At 32.6% G+C, this 26,978-nt stretch overlaps 1 protein-coding gene, 1 long non-coding RNA gene and 1 pseudogene across 3 annotated transcripts in view; 2 read left to right on the forward strand and 1 right to left on the reverse strand.

Annotated features, from left to right (window-relative positions):
• LOC127710138 (uncharacterized) overlaps window positions 1-26,978 on the reverse strand; it is a 304,241-nt gene that overhangs the window by 158,474 nt on the left and 118,789 nt on the right. The gene's annotated exons all lie outside the window — the stretch shown is intronic.
• The window catches only part of LOC127709512 (uncharacterized), a 217,648-nt gene that overhangs the window by 114,271 nt on the left and 76,399 nt on the right, over window positions 1-26,978 (forward strand). Inside the window, exon 34 of one of the 2 annotated variants that reach the window (XR_007985696.1) lies at window positions 1,155-1,476. The exons of the other annotated variant lie outside the window; for it this stretch is intronic. The gene's annotated coding sequence lies outside the window, so the exon portion shown is untranslated. The remainder of the gene's footprint in view (window positions 1-1,154; window positions 1,477-26,978) is intronic. 2 annotated transcript variants of the gene reach the window in all.
• Window positions 6,887-16,820, forward strand: LOC127710071 (lysozyme-like; annotated as a pseudogene).

The following is a 26,978-nucleotide window of genomic DNA, read 5'->3' on the forward strand; positions in this document are numbered from 1 at the left end:
TTTGTTAGATGTATTTCTATTTGTATCCATCTGATTAGTTAAGCCTTTTTCTTTATGATTTTTATAGTTTGTTCTTATGTTGTACTGTTACACCACTGTCCCAGGTTAGGTGGAGGGTTGGTGCCTTCAAACGAATATAACCCCACCACATTCTGTATGTGCCTGTTCCAAATCAGGAGCCTGTAATTCAGTGGTTGTCGTTTGTTGCTGTGTAACTTATTTGTTTTTTGTCCATTATTTTGTAAATAAATTAGGCCGTTAGTTTTCTTGTTTGAATTGTTTTACATTTGTCATTTCGGGGCCTGTTATAGCTGACTATGCGGTATGAGCTTTGCTCATTGTTGAAGGCCATTCGGTGACCTATAGTTGTTAATTTCTGTGTCATTTGGTCTCTTGTGGAGAGTTGTCTCATTGGCAATCATACCACATCTTCTTATTTTTATATTTACAGCAGTTTTGATGTTGAAATGTTGTCTTGTGATTAAACTTGGTTTAAATAATTATACCCCTGTTCCAACTGAGTAGGGGTATAATTGTCTACATCTGTACCTCTGTAAAATATTTCTGTTGCATTTTTCTCAGCAATTACAAAGATATTTGGTATGAAAATTCATATCAGTAAGCTATACCATTAAACACACTTTCACTCTTGTTATAATTATCTTCTCCCAGTTTTCCCCATACATGTATACTGGTATATGTTATTAATATTGATGTAAATAAAAGAAATTTCATCACATTTTTCTATACATATGTACTACAATTCAGAGCTTCTTGATGTTTGGTTCAAAGCTTCATATTTATAAGCTAAAATCTGTGGCACCTTTTCAGATCTGTCACTAATCTACCTCTTGCTTTCCTGATGTCTGAACATTTTTATACGACCGCAAAAAATTTTGCGGTCGTATATTGGTATGACGTTTGCGTGGTCGTCGTAGTCCGAAGACACATTGGTTTTCGCACTCTAACTTTAGTTTAAGTGAATGGATCTCTATGAAATTTTACCATAAGGTTCAATACCACAATAGGAAGGTGGGGATTGGGGGTTATGGTACCAACAGTTAAGGAATTAGGGGCCAAAAATAAGCATTTTTGTAAGTTCCAGACATAACTTGTGTGTTAGTGTATGGATCTCTCTGACATTGTACCACAAGGTTCCATATCACAAAGGGAATGCTTGGATTGATTTTGGGGGTAATTGCCTCCAAATTTTAGGAATTAGGGGTCAAAAAGGGGCAAAAAACAAGCATTTTTCTAGTTTCATGACAATAACTTGTGTGTAAGTGTATGGATCTCTCTGACATTGTACCACAAGGTTCCATATCACAAAGGGAATGCTGGGATTGATTTTGGGGATAATTGCTTCCAAATTTTAGGAATTAGGGGCAAAAAAGGGGCAAAAAACAAGCATTTTTCTAGTTTCATGACAATAACTTGTGTGTAAGTGTATGGATCTTTATGAAATTGTACTACAAGGTTCCATATCACAAAGGGAAAGCTGGAATTGAGTTTGGGGGTAATTGCCCAAAACGTTTAGGAATAAGGGGCCAAAAAGGGGCCAAAAATAAGCATTTTTCTAGTTTCCAGACAATAACTTGTGTTCAAGTGTATGGATCTCTCTGAAATTGTACTGCAAGGTACCATACCACAAAGGAAAGGCTGGGATTGATTTTGGGGTAATTGCCTTAAAATTTTAGGAATAAGGGGCCATAAAGGGGCAAAAAACCCAGCATTTTTCTAGCTTCAGGACAATAACTTGTGTGTTAGTGTATGGACCTTTCTGAAATTGTACTGCAAGGTTCCATATCACAAGGGGAAAGCTGGGTTTGAGTTTGGGGGTAATTGCCCTAAATGTTTAGGAATTTGGGGCCAAAAAACAAGCATTTTTCTAGTTTTTAGACAATAACTTGTGTTCAAGTGTATGGATCTCTCTGAAATTGTACTGCAAGGTACCATACCACAAAGGGAAGGCTGGGATTGAGTTTGGGGGTGATGAATCATAAGGGGGTTCAAAAAATTGGGGGGGGGATTTTTTTTTCCTTTTTTTTCTTTAAAATTTTCCATTTTGATTTTAAATTGGTTATTTCTGATTTATATATAAAAGCAAATAATAACGATATGGTTTGAATAGGTAAATTAAAAATTTTTAAGTTCTTAGACCACATTCATTCTGTGTCAGAAACCTATGCTGTGTCAAATATTTAATTACAATCCAAACTCAGTGCTGTATCAAGCTTGAATGTTGTGTCCATACTTGCCCCAACTGTTCAGGGTTCGACCTCTGCAGTCGTATCAAGCTGCACCCCAGCGGAGCATTTTATTATAAGCTGTTTACGAGACGTCTTATGGTATACCGTTTCCGTCTGTCCGTTGTCAACATGTTGCCTAATAATTTAAAAACGCTTTAACCAATTTGCATGAAACTTTGGTGAATTGTTTATATCTATTGACGTGAGCTCCCTTTGTATTTTATAAATGTTAGATTTTACGTTCTAAGTTATTGGGTGTTATTCATTAAAAAGGGTGATTTTCCAGTTTTCGGACAATAACCCAAAAATGCTTTGAGCAGTTTTCATGAAACTTTGATGAATTGTTTATATCTATTGACGTAAGATCCCTTTCAATTTTTATAAATTTTAGATTTTACGTTTTCCGAGTTATAGGGTTTTATTCATTAAAAAGGGGGATTTTCCAGTTTTCGGACAATAACTCAAAAGTGCTTTGAGCAATGATGACTGGTTTATATCTATTAAAATAACCTCCCTTTAGTTTTTTATAAATTTCTGATATGACATTGAGTAGTTATTGAACTTTATTCTTTGAAAAAGCGACGGGCGTATCATGCGCTCATGGCGCAGCTCTTTATTTTAATGAATACATTTTTGTACATGCAATAAATGTGTATAATTCATATTCTCAGGAACTACAAATAATATTTTCTTGATATTTGATATAAAGTGAACCCCTGTTCTTTACCAATCTCCACATTGGTTTTATACATGTATTTCATTTCACTCACAAGCAAGAGCGAATGTATAAATAGTTAGCAGTAAAAAAGATACCAAGGGGGGCAAGGGTAATAAAAAACCACAAAACACAACAACTTGGTCATAAGGAAAAACAATTTAAAATGTAAAACAACAGTCCACATAACACCACAAGGTTACACAACAAAAAAAAGGATAAGCAGTAACGGTACCACTAGTATTTTACTCATTGCAAGTAACAATTAGGTGATAAGTCACATCCAGTTTAGTTATAATTGAGGAAAACAGAGCGGATTGTGGCTATGATGAGTGATCAACGATAATACAGATGTTCCATAACAGTTAACCAAACTATGATAGAAAAGGGGAACCATAGAATATCTTATCAACGGATAGTTTTATAATTCATATGAATGTTACTGCAAAGAAAAGGCAAGTTTAATATGAAAAATTTGAAACAATATTTTGTTGTAAAGCTTAGTCATCAACTACCCTCATTGTCAATTTGTATGAGCAAGTCAAGATTATAAGCAGGCCTAATTGTTTCTGAGTTGTCATTTATTTCAAATTCAATGACATAGATGCAATCAATAGTCACTGCAAAACTTTGACTTATTCAGTAAAGGGCATCATCTATATATCAGAACCTGAAGTGCATGTTTTTTTGTTTTTTTTTATTTTTCTTTGGAAGCTCCTTAGTCCTATATGAAGGTGCCTCACAAAAATAAAGAAAAAAGTTGACAAAAAGAGGGACACAGTTGGTTCACTTACTAATCCAGATTGGTATAGGGAATATGTCCTCCAAATGTAACTCGTACAATGTACGAGGTTTAGACAGGGATAAGGGAACCTGGGAATGAAGGTGCTGGAAATAGGAGTTGGGGGAGTAAAGTAGAAGCCAGGGCATGAAGAGAGGTAGTAAAAAAGGCATATGCTGGAAAAGTTTCTATAACAGATTTTTGTCTTGAGTAAGGGGATGGGAATTCGGAGAAGGAGAAGGGAAGTGGGAATCGGGCACCCTCTGTCCACACCCTCTTATATGTTGTCAATAAAAATATCAAGCATCTTAATGATGTCAATTGCAGAGCACTTTTTGGTTCAATTTTATTAGTTTACAAAGTATGATTTGTCCCTACCTAAGACCAGCTCTGTGTTTCTTCTTTGTGTATTCTTTTTAATGAATTAAAATTGAACTTGATTCTTTCAATTTTTATTGTCTATCCGGCGACGAAAGTTGAATAATGCGAGACCTAGGGATTTCTATCCAGAAATGGCAGAGGTGTAAACCATTTGTACAAAATTTTTTTTATTTCAGAAGGTACATGACCTGGATGCCTCATACCTTGTATGCAGATGCCTTATGTTATGAAGTTTCTGTCTGTCATATTGTCCATTGATCTTGACCTTATTTTCATGGTTCAGTGAATGCTTGAAAATAAATTATAATTTTGTTGTAAAATACTTACTTATTATAAGTAATAGGATGACTTTATTTGATATATAGATGTACATGTCTGTCAGACAGAATTAACCTGACCTTGACCCCATTTCACGGATCAGTGATCAAGGTCAAGTCCATATCTCATGTTGATATCTGTATGAAGCTTTTCCCCGAAATCTGTAATAAAACTTGGATTTTTTTTGGTCCATTTTTTTAAAATCACAATAATAAATGCACTCAATAATTTCTGAATTAACAGTGTATGAAATAATTGTAAGGTGTTTATGTCTATGGCAAGCCGCTTTTATATTTATTCAATTTCAAGATATATAAAGTATGAAAGATACAAGTATCTTTTTAAAGATATCTTTTATAAAATACTTTATGACATATCTTGTAGAGTTTAGAGGATATCTTTTAAAAGTATTTAAGATATCTTATTTACTTTATTAGATGTCTTATTAACTTTATTAAATTTCTAATAACCTTTATTGAATATCTTATATGATTGATTTATCAGATATCTTGATTAGTGTATAATATATATAATTTAGTTCTAAGATATCTATATAATATATAAGATATCTTATTTAATATATAAGATATCTTATTTGATATAAAAGATATTTTATTTAATATATAAGATATCTCATTTCATTTATAAGATATTTTTAAGTTTATAAGATATCTAATTTAATGTAAATGATATATTATCAACTTAGAATAGAATAAGATATATTATAAAGAATAAAGATATCTTATACACTTAATAAGATATCTTATTTATGTATACATTATCTAAACTTGTTTATAAGATATCTTATTATGTATATTAGAAGCTTTAAGGTAAAAAAAAATATATAAGATATCTTATTAAGTTTATAAGATATCTTTTTAATTAAATATGATATTTAATAAACTAAAAAATATATCTCTATAAATTGTTCAATAAGATATCTTATTTGAAAATTAATATATCTTATTTGATGAATAAGATATCTCAATTAGTTTATAAGATATCTTATTTAGTTGATAAGATATCTTTGAAATGGAAGTAATATAAAAACGGCTTGCCATACATGCCTGTCTGGCAGGTTTCAGATGCTTTTCATCTGGTCAAGGGACCTATATTGCGTATAGTGGCTAAGATATCGTATAATGGCACGAACTAAAGGACAGACGTTTTGCTAGTTTGATGAATGTATTGAGAAAGCCCAAGGAAGTACGTCAACGATAGTCCATGTATCAGATACTACATGCAACATGTCGACTACATATGATGTATGGAATGATTGGATGGTGTACATGTCTGTCTGGCAGGGTTCATATGACCTTGACCTCATTTTCATAGTTCATTATTCAATGTTTAGTTTTCATGGTTATGTCTGTTTCACAGATATTATAAACAATGGGTCAACTATATTTGGTGTATGGTATGTCTGGCAGTGTTCTGACGTTGACCTCATATTTATTGCTCATTGGTCAATGATCCATTTTCGTAATAAGGTCCGTTTCTCAGATACTATAAGCAAACTGCTAACTATTTTTGGTGCATAGTAAGGGAGCTACCATTTGATTTTTATGGGGGGGGGGCGCTAGGATGAAAAATTTTGTCCTGCATTTTTTTTTTGTTGTAATCTCTGTCCTGCCTTTTTATTTTTCACTCTATTCGGTCCTACCTTTTTTTTATTAGTTTATCCTGACTTTTTTAACATAAATTGTAATCCTGCCCTTTTTTTTTGCCAAGTTGCTCATCCTGCTTTTTTTTTTTACTCAAAACTCCTGTCCTGCCTTTTTTCAAATTTCATCCTAGCCCCCACCCCCCCATAAAAATCAAATGGTAGCTCCCTAAGATTGTTAGATGAACACGTCTGTTCATTTGACCTTGACCTCATTTACATGGATCATTGATGTTAAGTTTGTGTGATACTTGTAATAAAACCTTCAAATAGCAGACTTCCAACAAATATTTAAATCAAAGCAGGCGAAACATTTCAACGTGTGCACTCTTGTTTTTACAACTTCCTTTAACAAAATAATCGTATTTTTACCATTCTTTTTAATGGAACAAATATAGACTAATTTTTTCTTTCAATCTGCCTTAGTCAAAGTTTATAATCGGTAAAACTAGTGTAAAGAGTAGAGCGGTCAAATGTTTTTATACTATTGCAACAGGTAAGAGACTTATAAAGTATGTACTCTAACAGATCTTTGGAAATTTTTTAGTATCAACATCAGATTCACACCGCCCTCAGAGTAACTATTAAGCCCGGTTTTGATTGCTGATTTTCATATTTAATAGGTTGGAAAGAGGTTTCGGGATGACAATTGGTAGACCAAGTTGCTCGGAATATGAACCTTAACCATCATTAATGTTATCAGTAATAATTAAGTAGTAATATAAAGAAACTATAATTAATTTGGAATACCTTTCTTCTCTCCCTTTTAGCCTAAAGCCTTTGTCCTTGGCCTTTGAAACAATAAATGTGTCTTTGCGATCCGTTGTAGTTTGAAGAAAACCAACTCCCGGATATAACTGATGATACATAAAGTCGGTTAAAAGAAGTCTTTCTTTATACTTAAAATATTCATAAAGGTAAGCTTAACATTTCTATTTTAAATAGCTGGGTGGTGTTCTCGAAACTATCTTAGGATTAGGACGTGTCCTAAGACCATCTTATGACAAGTCTTTGTCCTAAGTCGTGTTCTCGAAGCTCTCTTAACTTGGGATATATCACATTTTTCGTCCTAACTTTAGGACACCTAATTAGGTGTCTTAAGATCATCATATCTTCATCCTAACTTTGTGCATGCTTTTTTCTCAATTTTTTACGTGAAGATGAACATGAAATGAAACGCACCATCGGTGATTAACTCGTTTAAAGAATTTGTGCATGATTTTAAACTTTGAACTTCGTGTTTTACGATACGATGACACTACGAATTCAATATTTTCATTTCTAAACAAATTGTTTTCCAGTTTAAATCACAATCCTTTTTGATATTATTTTATAATTACATTTGAAATCATGCATTTAATTAAATACATGTAATTTTAAAATTTCGTAAACAATTTTTGTCGAGCCTTCGACTTTTGTCGAAAAAGCGAGACATAGCGATCCTACATTCCGTCGGCGTCGTCGTCGTCGTCGTCGTTGTCGTCGGCGGCGTCATCAAATATTCACTCTGTGGCTAAAGTTTTTGAAATTTTAATAACTTTCTTAAACTATCCTGGATTTCTACCAAACTTGGACAGAAGCTTGTTTATGATCATAAGATAATATTCAAAAGTAAATTTTGTAAAAAAAAAATCCATTTTTTCTGTATTTTACTTATAAATAGACTTAGTTTTTCTGCCAGGAAACATTACATTCACTCTGTGGTTAAAAGTTTTTGAAATTTTAATAACTTTCTTAAACTATCCTGGATTTCTACCAAACTTGGACAGAAGCTTGTTTATGATCATAAGGTAATATTAAACAGTAAATTTTGTTAAAAAAAATTCCATTTTTTCTGTATTTTACTTATAAATGGACTTAGTTTTTCTGCCAGGAAACATTACATTCACTCTGTGGTTAAAGTTTTTGAAATTTTAATAACTTTCTTAAACTATCCTGGATTTCTACCAAAATTGGAAAGAAGCTTGTTTATGATCATAAGATAGTATCAACAAGTAAATTTTGTAAAAAATAAATCCGTTTTTTCCGTATTTTACTTATAAATGGACTTAGTTTTTCTGCCAGTTAACATTACATTCACTCTGTGGTTAAAGTGTTAAAATTTTAACAACTTTCTTAAACTATCCTGGATTTGTACCAAACTTGGACAGAAGCTTGTTTATGAATAAAAGCTAGTATCTAGAAGGAAATTTTGTTCCATTTTTTCCGTATTTTACTTATAAATGGACTTAGTTTTTCTTCCAGTTAACATTACATACAGTCTGCAGTTTAAGTTTTTAAAACATTTATTAGATTCATAAACTATCCTGGATTTTTACCAAACTTGGACAGAAGCTACTTACAATCAAAAGATAGTATAGAGAGGAATATTTTTATTAATTTTTTCCTCATTTTTGTTGAGCCTGTGATTAACAGCAAAAAGTAGGCGAGACACTGGGTTCCGCGGAACCCTTACGAATTTTATTAATTGGTTTCGTCTTTAATAAATGTTTTATCAAACAATTACTTTAACTATTTAAATTTCGCACATAGGATCGCACATAGGATATGTTTAGGACGTCCTAACATAAAATGCGTCTGAGAAAGCTTTGAGACCCAACTTAAGAGTGTCCTAAGATGATCCTAAGTCCATCCTAAAATTGGTCTTATCTATGACTTAGGGCGAATTTTATGATACTTTCGAGAACACCACCCCTGGTTTGTTTAGTAACGGTTTAGATAAATTTGTTAATTGTCTTAATGTTAAAATCAAATGTACAGATTAAATGCATGAATCAGGTAAAACTGCTGCATAAGAATATATTTGGTATAATAAATTATTTTTTTTAGCGAAAACAAGATTCAGTTATATGACGCTGCCTTCGGGCTAATATAAAAACATTCAAGATTCTCATCCAACTTTTTTTACCAAATATTTTTTTCTCTCCCCACTTTAGAGAAAAATTCTAGCAAAACAAAAAATAGCTTGAAACCAAAATCATTATTGTTTTGGCTTTGAAACAATCATGACGAGGAAATAAGATTCTAGGATTGTTTATATTATAACACGTTTTTTTTCTACAAAATTTCTTATTTGCAGGTCAGCGAATACAAGATGCATTATTTGTGTCCTATCTTACTTGCCCTTGCACTTGTGGAATATTCCTATGGCGCCACCAAAACTAAGTGCCAAGTTGTACAAGCATTACGCAATCAGGGCGTACCAGACAGTGATCTCAGAGACTGTGAGTATAATAAACAGATAATCGGTTCTGAGTGAATGATAGTAATGGGTATTGTGGCGGATTGTAGATCATATGACAATGCATCTGTTTTTGGAAAGTTTGAATCCTTAATTTATTTCATAAAAACTATTTTGTTGGAAAGAGATGTAAGTAATCCGTTGTACTGTCAAATATTCATGATAATTCCGGTAACTTTTTTTTATGTATTTCATAATGCAAGTCTTCACAATTGAGAAAAACAGCACGCATAGTAAACTTATCTATAGTAACTCTTTCAGGGCTGTGTTTGGTTAAACACCAGAGTGAATATGGATATGATGTAGTAATAATACTAATGGTTCGAAAGATTATGGTATATTCCAGATGAACAGTAACTACTTTTGCGGAAAGGCAAAGGGTACTAGCTCCTCCACATGTTGGCGAGTTAATACCTACGGCTGTGCCGACACTTGTAGCTGTAAGTACAACTAGATACTAGTAGGCTATCTACAATATCTTTATCTATTTATATTTTGTGTAAGAACATGTGGAGAGGAATATATGTCGAATATTGGTCTGTAACTGTTATTTTCTTGTTTTAGTTACATTTACAAGGTGTCGTTGTGGTAGCATAGTATAAAAAAGACAACGTCCCATGACTCTCGTAAATATACTAGTAGTCAAATTCAAATGAAGGTACAATATGGTCGACAACATATTCTGACAAACAATCTTACCTAGTACGATAGCATTCAGACAAATTGTGCCAGAAAGTTGCGTTCTCGTGGTGTCATAATTACTAAAAGCCAAACAAAGTAGTCAAAGCCCCAATACTCCCGTAAAAATGGTGGGATAAAGATGATGGTTTTATATGGTCAACTACTCATGATGGAGAACAATTTAACCAAGTACAGAAACTTTCTGTCTAAAGGTTTCTTTGTTACAAAATTCTAAAGAAATGATAGAAATCCCAGAATTCGCGTAAAGATTGTTAAATTAAACAGACGATATAATATTGTCAAGAGAAAATGACGACAAACAACCCAACTAAGTATGCACACTTTCTGACAAACGGTCTTCATATAGATATAAGAAGATGTGGTATGAGTGCCAATGAGACAACTCTCCATCGAAGATGTGGTATGAGTGCCAATGAGACAACTCTCCATCCAAGTCAAAATTTATAAAAGTAAACCATTATAGGTCAAAGTACGGACTTCAACACGGAGCCTTGGCTCACACCGAACAGTAAGCTATAAAGGGCCCCAAAAATTACTAGTGTAAAACCATTCAAACGGGAAAACCAACGGTCTAATCTATATAAAAAACGAGAAACGAGAAACACTTATGAACCATTTCAACAAACGACAACTACTGAACATCAGATTCCTGACTTAGGACAGGTGCAAACAAATGCAGCTGGTTTAAACGTTTTAATGGTACCAAACCTTCACCCTTTTTCTGAAACAATAGTGTAACATAACAACAAAGAAAGACACACTATAAAATATCAACTGAAATAGCTTAACTCAATCAAAGGACATATTAACACCAGTGAACATACACTGAACAAATAAATTTGACCTATGATACAATGTAAGTACAAAATAAATAAACTAAGGGTAGAATAATAAAAGTAACATGTTATATCGGTATGAAATGTTAAACAATTTAAGAAAAAAAATATGCTCGAACAAAAATATCAGCCATTTGCAATAAATTTAAACACAGGTAAATGAAAATAATTTTGTTGTTAGGTATACGTGTACAGTTCCAATAGAGAAAGGAAATATTTTTTCAAAATAAATAATTTTGATGTTCATAGTACGATGTGAAAATTTATAGTAATACCAAACACTTATCAAAGCTGGTATATAGACCAGATATAACCCTGAACAACATTAAATAACAAAAAAGCATTACAATTAGTATCAACAGGTCAAATAAACAAGAAAGTACGATTTGAGAGTACTCGCAGTTACTGACAGCTAGTTAAAAGCCAAAACAATAAATAATAAAAAATCATGCATGAGAGACTAAAATCAACTAAAACACATCCCAGGGATTTAGTATTTTAACGTCATGGACAGTCAAAGAAGACATGACTTGTGCCATGCCAAAAATAAATGTATCGACAGACAGTATGATAGTTAGGAGTTTAACCTCATAGATTAGAACATTGGTAAGATAACCTTTACTAATAAGTTTGTTTAAAGGTTCGATGAGTTTACACGGATCACATAGTGATTTCCGCGCTTTAAGTACAATATTACCGTAAAATTTAGGATGTGAAATACCGTTTTTAATCAGTTTTCTACAGGTACAGCCAAATTTACTAATCAAATCTTTTTATCTATGAAAGAACTTAGCAAAAGTTTTACGTAATTTATGGTAACGAAATCCCTGACTTAATAATTTACCAGTGATGCATTGATTACGTTCGTTACAATCTATGACATCACTACACACACGGGCATAACGAACGAGTTGGGATATATAAACACCGTATGATGGAGCCAAAGGAACATCGCCGTCCATGTTTAGTTATTCTTCGGAAGGATTGACGAAGAATATAACTATATCCCCGCGGCGAAAAGAATATATGTATATATATATATATATATCTGATCGGAAAAGTACACCATTTACTTGCCACTATACATCATGTACTGTGTTACAATCCTAGATAAAGCCGACGAGGAAAGGTATTACATCGACCTCCGAAAGCTATATTTCTATGTAGCCTAGGTGGTCGAGTGGTCTAGGGCGCTGGACACGGTGCAGGCGATGTTGCCACGATGTCACAGAAGCAAGGGTTCGAATCCCGCTGAGGAAAGAACAAAATTTGCTAACGCAAATTTGAAGATCTAACATTGTTGGGCTAAATTTGAGACGAATATATTATGATGTTAGCCCTGTATAACTACGTGTTATCCGATGGAGAATGTCTGTCATAAAGTTGTCACATGTTTAGACGTGTATATGATATAGACGAAATATATATCACAAGTTTAAACACATTTTTTCTAGAGGTTATTGATGTGTCAACTGGGGCGATTAACTCACAAACTGAATAAAAGTCCCTTCGGACCAGTCAGCGACCAAGTTTACACATCAAAAAATGTGTTTAATCCTTATAATTCTTAACCAAAACATTTGCAATTTTTGGTACATTGGCTACTATTTGCTGTCAAATGCACAATTGACATTTTGTAACTAAGGAGTAATCCGCCATATTGACTTTCTGAAATCCATTAATGTTCGATTCGTGCAATAGAATCTAAAATGAAATAACGCTAACCTCAAAAACTTCATTTTAATGAGATATTATTTAAATATGAAGCGTACAAGAAGCGGAATAATCTTCATCTTGAGAGTTTTCATTCGTATTCATATCTATGCTGAGGTGCGATGGTTTGACGCTGAAGTGTGTTTTTGATCACGCTGAAGTGCGATGGTGGCGTTATGACGCTATCTTCTTGATAGCTACGCCGAAGTGCGATGGTGGTAACGCAGAAGTGCGATGGTCTACACAAACTACATTAAATTTTTCAATGCTTTTCATGTCGATGTAGAAGTCAATTTGTATGTTATAGCAGTTGATGAGTTGATAAGGAGCTTGTAAACTTTTAATACTACGTTCGGGAAACGGGGAGGATTGGTGGCTAGAGGAAAGTTAACCTTCTGTAGCGATTTAGTCTACAAAAGGTTTTTTTAACGTACGATGGAGCGTGACATTCTCTAAATACATACAGGTCCGCAGACTGACTCTCTTTATTGTAATATTACGGCAAACGAGGAACTCATGATAGAAACAACGTAAAGATAAATGATATTGCAGAATTATGTCCACATGTAGAAAATTAAAGAGGACGATCTCTCATTTAGTATGCAACTGTACTTAAGGACAGATATAGACAATAATGAATGTAAATTTATATATATATATAAACGCATGAAGAGTGTACAAAACAACACCAATAACAAAAAAAGAAAACTATAAATGTAATTATTTATAAATATTTCGGAAAACAGATATCCTTCATCAGTATGATTATGATCATGGATGTCAAATGAATCATATCAATCTACTTTGATTAAACTATAACAATCTTGAAATTTATACAATAAAACAGTTAAACGGAACATCATAGTTTAGACGCTTGTACAATTCTAAAAGTTTTAAACATGACAGGTTATATAGCTATTTACAACAGAGACTGCAAAGATATGCTTCAAATAAAAATAGTAATGTGCGATATGAACTGGCACAATTCTAAAATTTTAAAGGTGACGACAGTTACGATGTTACAAGAACCGGCGTTTTGCATTTGCGCCGATCTGCATTTCATTTGCGCCGATTTTTTCTTTCATTTGCGCCGATTTTTTTTTTCATTTGCGCCGATTTTTTTACAGGTAAATTACAGGTAAATTACAGGTGAATGTTATTTTTCATTTACCATTATAGACCTCTTCCGTTCGCTAGTTGTACAAATGTTATGAATTGTCAATCATAACATGTATATAACTGTTGTCCTCTGCTCACCACGGGGAGGTGGAAGTAGGATTTTGAGCAGGATAAGTCAATTGGAAAAGCACTATGTTTACATACTTTAAAATCAAGAAGTAAAAACCTAAGATAAAAGCACTCTGTTTTTACTCTGTTTATACTAAAATGACGAATTAAAAATCTATTTACAACATTAAAATCCATAAAAACGGAATACATTAAAATCCATAAAAACGGAATACATTAAAATCATAAATCTGTTCTTGCCGAGTATTTATAGGCAACACATCTAATATATTCCTTTCTTGTGATTTCGTCTCTATATTTGTCGTAATTGTCAATAACGAAGTCAATCTTTTCTTTCTCTGGCTAACGTACTGATGCGGGCATTTCTAGAGTTTGCATTTTAGCATACGTAACGGCCTGAATTTTCTTAACTTAAACATAAGTGAACAACGTTTATAACCAGATTTTACCAATATACATTCAAGGTATAGTACATGTACAAATATATACTCACCTGTGTTAAACTGTAAATGCAATTAGGAGCAAATATAAAATCGGCGCAAATGAAAAAATGAAATCGGCGCAAATGAAAGAATGAAAATTTTAAAAATCGGCGCAAATGTCATACGCCCACAAGAACGATTGCGTGAATAAACATTCCAAATAAACAGCACTGGCCGATCTAAGTTTGTAAATATTTCAAATTTGACAACGGTAGAGTAATTATGACAGAGGCTGTGTATTGAAACATCCCAAATAAATAGCAGTTAAAAAATATAATAATAAATTTCGACTAAGGTTAAATAGTTGAACGTGACTGGGTACTTTTACATCCTCCAAAATGAATAGAACCAAGCAATTTAAACACTAAGGCAGATCTCAATCGACTGACCATTACAATCATTGACCACAACACTGCTTGGTCTAGGGAGGATAGACTCACTCGGGAAAGATTTTGGATAAGAAAATTAAAAACTTTGGCACCAAATGGGATAAATGAAAAGATGTAGTTCGAATTCGCGCAGTACATTACATTTGGGTTATATTACTTATATATATGAGACTCCTATACTTTATATGTAATTTGTTTTCTCGTTGCAGCATTCACTAACTCGGATATATCAAACGATGCCAATTGCGCCGTAAGGGTTAAAAATTGTGGTGGTTTTGGAAAATGGTAAGTTTAGGTATATGGTTTCATTTGAAGAAGATATAGTACGGTGTACTTTATTTTCCTATAATGATCATGATCTTGTCAGTTTGAAAAAAATGTCAATCATTTCTTGCAATTGGTTCTGATCTGTTTTATTGGATAACAAAAATATTTATAGTATACCGAAAAGTCACCCACAAAAAGGTCAAATATTTTTCTATTTAATTGAAACATAAGTTATTCAACGTCTAAATGTTTTCCTTTAGGAACACTTAGATAAAATTACTATTTAGTGATAATATACAAATATAGCCTTTGTATGAGGTCGATACAAGGATATATTGACCTGAAAGAAGTATATTGACTGAGGACGAAGTCCGAGGTCGATATACTTCTTTGGGTCGATATATCCTGTATTGACCTCATACAAAGGCTATATTTGTTATATTATTAATTTTCGACCATATTTGTATCAAAATCGTCATTTGATTTTGTTGGAATTTTATAGATATTATATTGTCTCCTTGACAATAACAACATATTAGTTATTTCATTTACTTTTTTTTGTTTGTTTGACATCTTATGTATTTGAAAAAAAATTTTGTCAAATAATCGATCACAGATGTCATTTGTTTCAAAACGTTGAACAATATCCTGAAATTCATTACATGACGTCACAAAGTATATCGGTTTTTAGATATTCTAAAAATAACCGTGCAATATGCTTTTTGCTATCCGCCGTTTTCTCTCTACCTTCGAAAATATAGTTTAACATGTGACTATCCCTAAACGAATCAAATTTGTTAAAATATACGAATTAATAATATTAAATAATAATAATAATAAAATTTCTTTATTCAACGAAGGTAACTCATTTAACAAGAACATGTTAATCTTCCCCGAGGCCTTCAAAAACTATGAATACAAATAGAAAAAGATACAAACAAATAAAATACAGAATACAGTTAACCATTTTTTCTCTTAAAATGTCCTGTACCAAGTCAGGAATATGGCAGTTGTTTTCAAATAGTCCGTTTCTATGTATGTTGGCGTTTGTTTTTGAAGCAGTTCAGTGTTTCTGTTGTTCCGTTGTTTTCCTCTTATAGTTGATGTGTTTCCCTCGGTTTTGATTTGTGAACCGGATTTGTTTTCGCTTAATCGATTTATGACTATTGAACAGCGGTATACTACTGTTGCCTTTATTCAACTATAGAAAAGCAGCTTAAGTATTGAATAAGCACATTTGCATTCAAGAGAAGAAAAAATACATTAGATTCAGGCTTCTTCATTCTGTACAGTTAAAAATAGTTTGAAAATTTGATCTTAAATGTATCTAAATTATTTATTTCCTTAATATTATTTGGCAAATTATTCCAGGTAACAAGGCCAGAATATTTAAATGTTCTTTAAAAAAAATTCAGAATTAGGTCTTGGTACATGAAGAAGACCTGATGTTGTCGATCTGAGCGAATAATTATATAGATCAGTAAAAGCAGTAGATTCATAAGATAGATAATCAGGTGCTAGACCATTCACACATTTAAACATTAAGACAGCTTGTAACCAATACAGTACTTTTTCACTGATTTATTTTTGATATGACATGATGTTTATTTGAATATGATTCCAATAATGCATCAATCTTTCAGGTATGGTTGGAGAGATCACTGTTCCAATGTAAAGGTTTCAGAATATGATTACAGCTCATGCTAGATATCCTTCCAGATATTTCATGATAGGATAAGGTTCAAAAGAAGACAAAGAAAATCTATTGTTATGTTATCAAATAATATTTGAAACGGAGTTATATTAAAATAATTTCTCATGCATATTTATCAGAAGTAATGTTCACTTTTATCCATGCACTTACGAATCCTCAAGACCAGAATATTTAAATGTTTTTCAGAATTAGGTCCTGGTACATGAAGAAGACCTGATATTGTCGATCTGAGCGAATAATTGTATAGATCAGTAAAAATAAAAAAAATAAAAAAATCATACAAAAGATAATATATGACTATGCTTTGAAATATTTCTATGCCATAGAATTCGGTCCCTTGCCAATTGATATTTTAATTCATTTAAATGAAACAGCCAAATGTTTGGTACATTTTCTTAGTGTTAATCCTTAGTCTGGTCACCACTTAACGATAGTAATGTTTCTATATATTGTATGTATCTTGTGTAAGCATGGGCTAACGAACCACAGGTAAACAAAACTACCACAGGTAAAATGCTAATCAATGATCACCAAGTTTGTCCCTCGATATCATCATAATTTTTTGGGTGAAATCATTCACATGTACTGTTACTGAAAACAAGGCAAATACACGACTGAGCATTTATTATTGGACCGGTATAAGCAAGTATTGTGGAGTTTAAAAGTTAGATGAAAAAAAAACCAAATGGATATTTCTCTTGATAAATAATAAATATACGAAAGATAAAATATATCAGTTGTAGTGATAAATGGACACACTAAAATTAGATCACAATAAAAGAGTGGGAAAATATCTTTATTCCCAAAATTGTTTTTCCTTTAAAAACTTTTTAACTCTTAAGCCTATTTTCCTCTTTGAAATATACTGAATATTGACCAATGTCCAATTATGAATCCCTTTTAATTAAAAATTATTTACAGAGGCAAGGATAGTAAAGAAAAATAAACGGCTTGTCTGTTTTCCGTAAGGATTAAAACATATGCGAAACTGACGGTGCCAAACTAATGAATTAAAAGCAACAGTAGTTTATCTATGTTCAAACTCAAGTAAGAACTTACGAATCAGGTAAAAACAAAATCTGAGAGAATCGCACGAACTCAAAAACATGTGCAAAAGAGAAAGACCAGGTGAGTCAACAGAAGGGAATATGATTCAATAGTTAACTTTAAAATTTATTTAGTATCGATTTCCGACTTTGATGGAGCAGGTATTTGCGAGCAGACCCCTGTCAATGAAGTTCGTATACTGTGAACATACACGAGTGTAACGTTTTTATGGACATCCATATGCAATAAAGTTATCAAAGTCGGCATCTATCTTGCACGACCGAGAATGTCAACTCGGATTGTGTTACCTTTGAAGAGTTTGTTAAATGAGTCTGGCGGAGTCGGTCAAGAACTTTAACGGAATCGGTCCAAAAATGTGACGGAGTCGGTACAAAACATTCGCGGAAACGAGGAAAAGTACTATATAAAACTTGCGGAGTCGGGGGTCCCATATCATATGGATTTCCATACGTTTTAATTGAAATATGATTACGTGTTACAATTGACGATGGGTGTGGTACTGCTACGGAATTAGAAGTTTACTAATAATTTAAATTATTAATTTATTAAACTGAAAAGTTGAAATTATCACGTTTTTCATATATTCTAGTTTGAATTCGTCTCTGTGTCAATATGGAAGAAAAGATCAAGAGATGAATTAGATATCTTTCGCCTTTCTTTTAGACCTTCTAGCTTCGGTATTATCCCTAATCTGAAATTCACTGGAATATAAGAGATGCAAACACCTACTGAAAAAGGGTTGTTGAGTGACAGAAAATGTCTGAAAGTGAAATCAAAGAACTCTGCAAGATGTTTTTGGTCTTTGAGAAGGTTCTGTATGAATTCTGCTTCAACTGCGCAAAAACAAAACATGTTAACCACGTTTACAACAATTAGTACCTATTGAAAAACCGAAATAATGCTAGTAATTCACCAAACTAAAAAACTAAATAGTCGATCAAAACATCCCACATATCTATGATATCTTCTCCAGTGTATTTATGTTAAGAATAGTGTGGTTCTTCATATAGAAAGATTTTAATTGAATTGAATTGTATCTGCAATTCTTTTCATTTTTTTATGAGACGACGTAGATGATCTTACAGTTGAGCATGGGAAATAGAAGTGAAGAGCGTAGGGAACTCAAAAGTTTTGATATTACTGTAAAGTTGTAGAAATTTTTACTGATACTTTGGAACTTGTAAGAATCCACATCCTGTTAACACAACAATGATTGAATATATCTCATCACAATATTTCTGAATGCTAGTTTGTACTGTAGAAAGAATGGTAGTAAGAAATTTAGTAGAAAGATGTAAAGCCGAAATTAAAGACGACCCCCTTGAAATATTTCTATGCCGTATCGTTGGTCCGTGAGCTAAAGGCATAATGTATACAAAATCCTTTTCTATCTCCTTTTTTAGCTGATTACATTGAAAAAAGTTCAGATTTTAGATGTCTCGATGGCCATGAAGTCAATTTTAAATTTAGTCCCACTCTGAAACTATATGTCAAATAATTTGTAGGCAACAGTTGCGTACAAAACAACATCACCAAAGTCATTGGAGATGTAGCATTACCATGGTTTCATGTTTGATAAAATGATCAATGAATACCGGTAAACAACACTGTTTACTTTTTCTCATCAATATTTTAACATTCAGTTAATATTTACTTATAGAATAAAAAGAAATTAGAAAAAAAAATAGCAAACTTATTTAATTATTCAGACGCGCTTTTCGAAGTTGTGCCAAATTGGCTTCAACTAAACCTGTAACCCTAGTTGACCCGAGGTTAATCGGCGTATTTACGTTATTGAACAATCGACTTTTACTGTGACGTATTAACATAAGCATTGTGGTATTTGAAATATAAGGGAAAACGCATGACAGCTTCCTCCAAAAAAAATCTAACCAAAAACTGTTTGTATCATTTTTTTCGTATTCCATGGAATGTTAACTTTAACTGTATTTATTGCATCTCTGAAAACAATTCGAGTCATTTCTTTTCACCATATATTACGGCGTTAATGAACTAGTCTAAATTGAAAACAACGTTCAAACCTATGATTGCGTTGGATAAAAACCGCAATTTTTATACGTGTGCATGTAAAACAAATTTCTTGGTAGAGGGGTCTAAATACAGCACAAACAACATTTTCCAAAAGACCAAAAAAGTGAAAAGTATATTTTAACAAATCGCATTTGACTAACAGGTCGAACAACTGATGTTCTTAAACCCTGCTGACTGCCATTGACGATTGCCAAATAAATTGATCACGAGATGTAACATGGATCTTAATTATTAATTTAATACCAAACAGAAAACAATAAACTTGCGGAGAAGATGGTATACCGCAAACATGAGGTTCAAAAATTTGTACACCATATCCGGATTTCGACAATTAATGTCTCTTCAGTGATGTTAGGGATCAAAACGGTATTTGGAAGGCCATATAATTTACCTCAATTTAGGGTAGACTCTTGAATTCTAAAGAGTCGAAATAGGAGAAACGGATCATATAAACCCGAAGGAAAATATAATACAAGCCCAAACGAAAAAATATAAACAAGTCTAAATTGAAAACAACGTTAAAACCTATGATTGCGTTAGATAAAAACCGCAATTTGCATACGTGTATAGATATAAGAAGATGTGGTATGAGTGCCAATGAGACAACTCTCCATACAAGTCAAAATTTATAAAAGTAAACCATTATAGGTCAAAGTACAGTCTTCAACACGGAGCCTTGGCTCACACCGACCAGTAAGCTATAAAAGGCCTCAAAAATTACTAGTGTAAAACCATTCAAACGGGAAAACCAACGGTCTAATCTATATAAAAAACGAGAAACGAGAAACACTTATGAACCACATCAACAAACGACAACTACTGAACATCAGATTCCTGACTTAGGACAGGTGCAAACAAATGCAGCGGGTTTAAACGTTTTAATGGTACCAAACCTTCACCCTTTTTCCTGAAACAATAGTGTAACATCACAACATAGAAAGACACATGTGTACATGTAAAACAAATTTCTTGGTAGAGGGGTCTAATTACGGCGTTAATGATATATACTGATTCAAGACTTTGAAAAAAAATAACAGAAATAGAAATAAAAGCATACACAAATTTAATAGAGGATGGGAATGTAAGGTCCATCATAATTTATGGTAAGTCGTTTCAATTTCTAAAATCTTTGAAAAGTATGGTAACTATGTATAAATTAAAATACAGCTGCATGGTAACTATGTATAATCTAAATTTCTTTCTCATTTTTTTGTCGAGCCTGCGACAAAAGTTCGACATAGGGATAGTGATCCGGCGTCTGTGGCGTTAACTAACTTTTTAAAAGCTTAATATTTTAGAAGGTAAAAGACCTGGATTCTTCATAAATTGTATATAGATGCCTTATATAAAGTTTCCGTCTGTCATATGTCCATTCTCCTTGACCTCATTTTCATGGTTCAGTGTCTACTTAAAAAAAAGTTAATATTTTTTGTAATGTTAATTTCTGTCTTATTATGAGTAACAGGATTACTATATTTGGTATGTGCGTACCTTGCAAGGTCCTCATACCTGTCAGACAGTTTTCACTTGACCTCGACCTCATTTCATGGATGGGTGAACAAGGTTAAGTTTCCTTGGTCCATATCTCAATTACTATAAGCAAAAGGTCAACTATATTTGGAGTATGTAATGATTGTAAGTTGTACATGTCCAACTGGTAGGTGTCATTTGACCTTGACCTCATTTTCATGGTTCAATGGTCAAAGTTAAGTTTGTGTTTTTGTCTGTTTTTCTAATACTGTATGCAATAGGTCAACTATATTTGGTGTATGGAATTATTTTACGATGTACTTGTCAGTCTGGCAGGTTTTATTTGACCTTGACCTCATTTTCACGGTTCATTGCTCAATGTTAAGTTTTTGTGTATTGGTCTGTTTTTTCTAATAATGTATGCAATAGGTCAACTATATTTGGTGTATTGAAATATTTTACGATGTACATGTCAGTCTGGCAGGTTTTATTTGACCTTGACTTCATTTGCATGGTTCATTGCTTGATGTTAAGTTTTTGTGTTTTGGTCCGTTTTTCTTAAACTTTAAGCTATAGGTCAACTGTATTTGGTATATGGAATGATTGTAAGGTGTATATGTCTGTCTTGCAGAAATCATATGACCTTCACCTCATTTTCATGGTTCATTGGTCAATGTTCAGTTTTCCTGATTAACTCTGTTTATTAGATACTATAAGCAGTAGGTCAACTATATTTGATGCATGGAATGATTTTAAGGTGTACATGTCTGTCTGGCAGGGTTCATCTGACCTTGACCTCATTCTTATGGTTCATTGGTCAATATAAAATTTCCATCGTTTGGTCTGTTTCTTTTATGCTATAAACAATAAGTCATCTATATTCGGTGTATGGAATGATTGTATTAGAGATGTGCATGTATTTCCGGCTTGGTTTATCTGACCTTGATCTCATTTTCTTGGATCATAAATGTTAATGTAATATTTGTCAAATTTTATATGTAGGACTATCAACATAAAAGCAATGGTCAGTATAGTAAGCGAGACATTTCAGCGTGTGCACTCTTGTTTTTATATCTAATCATTTACATCGCCCAATTAAGGATAAAACACGACTTGAATATCCGAAAGAGTGTTTAAGAAGCTGAAATACGACATGAGACAATAAAAGCTATGAGTAAATAGCTTAACCAACAACTCCAGTTGGCTTGTATATTCGAACATTGATATACCCTATGCAGTATCATACGGAGTAGTGTTTAATCCTTTGCTAAGGTTTGATTGAGGTTGATGCCATTTCTAGGTAGCAGTTAACATAATACACTATAAGCAATTCAGCTGATTCAGGATAACATCAACTCTATTGAACACCATACTCTCGGTGTCAGTATCAACAGTGGAAGGAATACTTTTGGTAGAAATAAACACCAATCTGAACCACAGGAACGTTTGGTTTGTCATATAATATCAATTCAAAGTTTTACAACACTATAACTGAAGCCTTAGACTTGCTACAATTCCCTTTCTTTTATTTCTTTCTTACTAATTTATGTGTTTACTGAAAACTGCCAGTATACTGATTGCCCTTGGAGAAAGCAGATGTCAGTGTAATGGTAATCTCTTAGTTATAGCAGTAAAACTGTTAAAGGGGCAAAATTGGAAAAAAAAATATGGAAGGGACATGTAGCAAGTCTACTGAAGCCTAAATTAAGCAAACTGTTAATCATCAATTAGATATGATGAAGATTTTGAAATATGCCGCAAGGTCATATAAATCTATTGATGTTAAATATGTAAGAGGTTATGTTTTCAAACAGCAGTAACAGTAAGTATACAAAAATATTGAGTTCTTGGAACAGGTCACTGTTATAACAAAAATCCTTAATCATCACACTCATGTATGTATATAATATGTACGAGTTCTTGGAAAATGTCACGTTAACAAAAATAAATAAAATTCCCGTTATTTTCTATCTCGTTTACAAATTATAACAATATAAACTTGTATGTATAAACAGGATGTAGTTATCTAGAAATCTTATTTTAAAATTTAATGATTCTTCTTATAGTTTTACTTGGGTGTAAAAACGTTGACTGAAGCACCTTCAATATAGAGAAAAAATGTGCACATGGTCAACTCATTCAAAAAGGTCAATTCTTAAAATAAGATGTTTATGCCAGAACCATAAAATAGAGAATTATAGTGTCAATGCAGCGAAATCACACACAACACAATGAAAAGCAACTTTGGTAAATAATCACAATAGATAAGCTTTATAATATTCATATCTTTAGACTCGGTAGGTATATTCTAAAAACCTATATCAAACTTGATCCAATGTTTAAATAATGGTTGATGATACCGACAGAACTTTTATCAAAACGTCAACATTTTGCGTGTCAGACAAAACAAACAATATACGCATTATAATTTTTACAGGCGTGTTTGCGTTCTTCAGGAGAAGGTTAAAATCCGCGAAAATTTGCATGAATTTTCTATGGGATATTTCGTTTATGATTTTATTATCGAATTACGCTATTCCAATGGCCAACAATTTTTTTTTCCGAAATGAGTAGTTTTCATCATGGTCAGATATCGGAAAATGTCAAGCTATCAAAATCTATGTGTTTTTAGATCACCTGGCGCAATGTGCCAAGTGAGCTTTTCTCATCACTTGGCGTCCATCGTCCGTCGTCGTCGTCGTCCGTCGACAAAAATCTTCTTCTGAAACTACTGGGCCAAATTTAACCAAACTTGGCCACAATCATCGTTGGGTTGTATCCGATGACCCCGCCTGCCAACCAAGATGGTCGACATGGCTAAAAATAGAACATAGGGGTAAAATGCAAGTTTTATCGTTTATTTTGAAAACCGTTTTAAATAGAGAAAATCTGACAACAGCAAAAATGTTCAGAATTTTGAGCTCTACCAGTTGTTTATATACGTCAAAACTGTCAGACGACTTTTATAGGAGTTATTGCCGCTAAATGACAAATTTTACCTTTTTTCATGTTTGCCTATTATCTTGAAAACTATAATAGAGAAACTTTAAATTGCAAAAATGATCAGCAAGACAGGTTCTACAAATAAGTTTGATAGTCGAAATCGTCAGACGACTCCTTATTAGATGATGATTTTTACCATTTTTTTTACGTTTTTGCCTGATATCTTAAATATTATAATAGATAGATGGAAACTTAAATAAGCAAAAATGACCAACAAGACAAGATCTACTATTAAAACTGATGGAGGAAAACGTCCGACAACTCCTTATTGGAGTTATTGCCCCTTAATGATGACTTTTACCATTTTCTTTTTGCGATTTTCCTTATGTTGATAAAATTATAAAAAATAAATAGACACTTTGAACCACAAAAATTATCAAGGCAAGATTTACTAACAAGTCAAAATTTTGGTGATATAGTTAGAAGACTGTCACTCTTTATAGGAGTGATTGCTCTTAATTGGGGATTTTTTTTACCCTCTTTTGTGTTTTGAAGAAAAACTAAAGAAGATAGAGAGAAACTAAACAGACTAAATGATCAGCAATACAAGATCAACAAAACAGAGATTTTTGTCATGAATTCTGTTCTGTTCTGTTTTGACTGTTACATCGTTTCGGAATGCTTTTAATGTCTTTTCGAAATCAAATCCAAAGGTTTTCTAATTCATTATTTGTATGTTTTTATTGTATTTTATTATTTTTTAAATACTTTTAAAACAAAACGTTCACTTCGACCTCATTGATTTTAAGATAAGAGAAAAAAAACAGAATAAAATACACCCATATGTTATATGCAAATGATTTAACAAACATAACAAAAACAAGAAATACATATTTTTTTAAGAAATGAACCTAACAAAATAGAATATAGAACAATTTGTCAATAAAAAGTAACTCAATTATTCTTCAACTTAAACCCGATGACCAGAATCACAAAATACACCAACTTAAATCAACACAATCCGATTCGAAACTAATACTCCAAGACCTATCGTGATACAACTGTGATAACTGTTTGAATGGAGAGATAAGCGGTTGTGAGAAAATGCAAATAAAATCATCATCGATATTAGAAATGATTTTGCTGGAAACAAAAAAATGCCCTAAACTGTAAGCTACTCAAATTCTAGTACAAAATTTAAGACATTACCGGTATAAATGAGATCTTACCGAAAACGCCGTTGAAAAAAGAAAAGGTGGTTATGGTTTAACAGAGGATCCAAATTATGAACAAAACCTTTTAAACGTAATATCAAGACCATATGATAGTGAACAAAGTTTATATAATAACTGATGCTGTTCGTTCTACCGAGTTTTGAAAGTTGTCAAAGTTGTCTGTTGGCAGAATTTGAAAGTTACTCAACAATTGTTGTAACCTGAAGAAATGCAAATGGATATAATATAAGTTTGTATTTATATTCGAATATTTTGGGCAGATCAATTATCACACATATGCATTGTTAAAACGTTTTCATAATGAATATGTGTGCACGTGGTATGTGATCTAACGTTTTATTCGGACATAAGAACTGCGTGATTGCTGTATGGTAATCAAAGGATGATTCCTTATGAAAAACATATGTTTTGTAATTATTACTTTAAGCATGTAAAAAAGAGAGTAACATTAAGTTCGTTCAGAATTTTATACAGAACAAACAAGTTTTTTTTATTAACACATACTGCATTAGCTGTGGTTTCTGTGGACAATTAAATTTGCATTTGTATTTTAAAGTACAGGCTCTGCATTTCCTTCGGGCAATAAAGTTGTAATTGCAATGGTGTCTTGAGGACTGTGTGGTTTTAGGGGGAAACAACCTCCCGGATATAACTTTAACTGTTGATATATAAATTCGAAAAGAAATCTTCGTTTCATTCATAGATTAAAGCATCTCGACAAGGTAAGCTATTCTTTTCTTTTTCAAACAGCAATTTTGTAAAACAAAATAAGTTTCTTACTACTTCAGGTACAGTTGACCTCAGATAAAAAAAAAATTCTTTTTAGATCCATTTTGGTCATACAGCTCCTCATGTTTTCAGGTTGTGACACATCTTTGGCTTTAAAATTTTTGGGTTTGAACGTTCCTGATGAAGGTAAATACAGAGAGGCGCTCTGAACGCTCGATTTATAAAGTGGTATTTACTATCATTGGGTCAATACTACTGCTTGTGGACTGTAAGTTCCAGTCGGTTTCGTCAGCGCAGTAGTCAGATACTGAAATGATTTATCGCATACTTTTCTAAAATTCTCCGTTGAAAAATTAAGAAATTATTTAAAAAACTAAGGTTCCAACTCTATAAAATAGACCTGACATTAGTTGAGTTTGGCTATTTTTTTATTTTCCAGGGGAACTTTTGGAAATATGGTGTAAAACACATTTTGCGTTATCAAAATGTTATTGGTATACCTTATTGATCTTATCTACGAACTAAGTTGTAGTGAAAAAAAAACACTTCACAGCACTTATATGGAAAACCAATTAAAAAAAATTTTCGGGCGGGAATCCTCTAGACCAAAAGCTTGAGGCGGGCCGCCGATTTTGGAGATTTTATCAATTATCCCAACAACAAAAATCTTCGGGCGGGAAGCCTCTAACCCGATAGCTTGTGGCGGGAATCCTCTAAACCAAAAGAAATAAAAATCTGCGGTAAAGCGGCTTTTAATGCTGAACATTATTTCATGCTAAACT

The sequence above is a fragment of the Mytilus californianus genome, unplaced genomic scaffold, assembly GCF_021869535.1.
Source record: "Mytilus californianus isolate M0D057914Y unplaced genomic scaffold, xbMytCali1.0.p SCAF_1, whole genome shotgun sequence".
Classification (NCBI taxonomy): domain Eukaryota; kingdom Metazoa; phylum Mollusca; class Bivalvia; order Mytilida; family Mytilidae; genus Mytilus; species Mytilus californianus.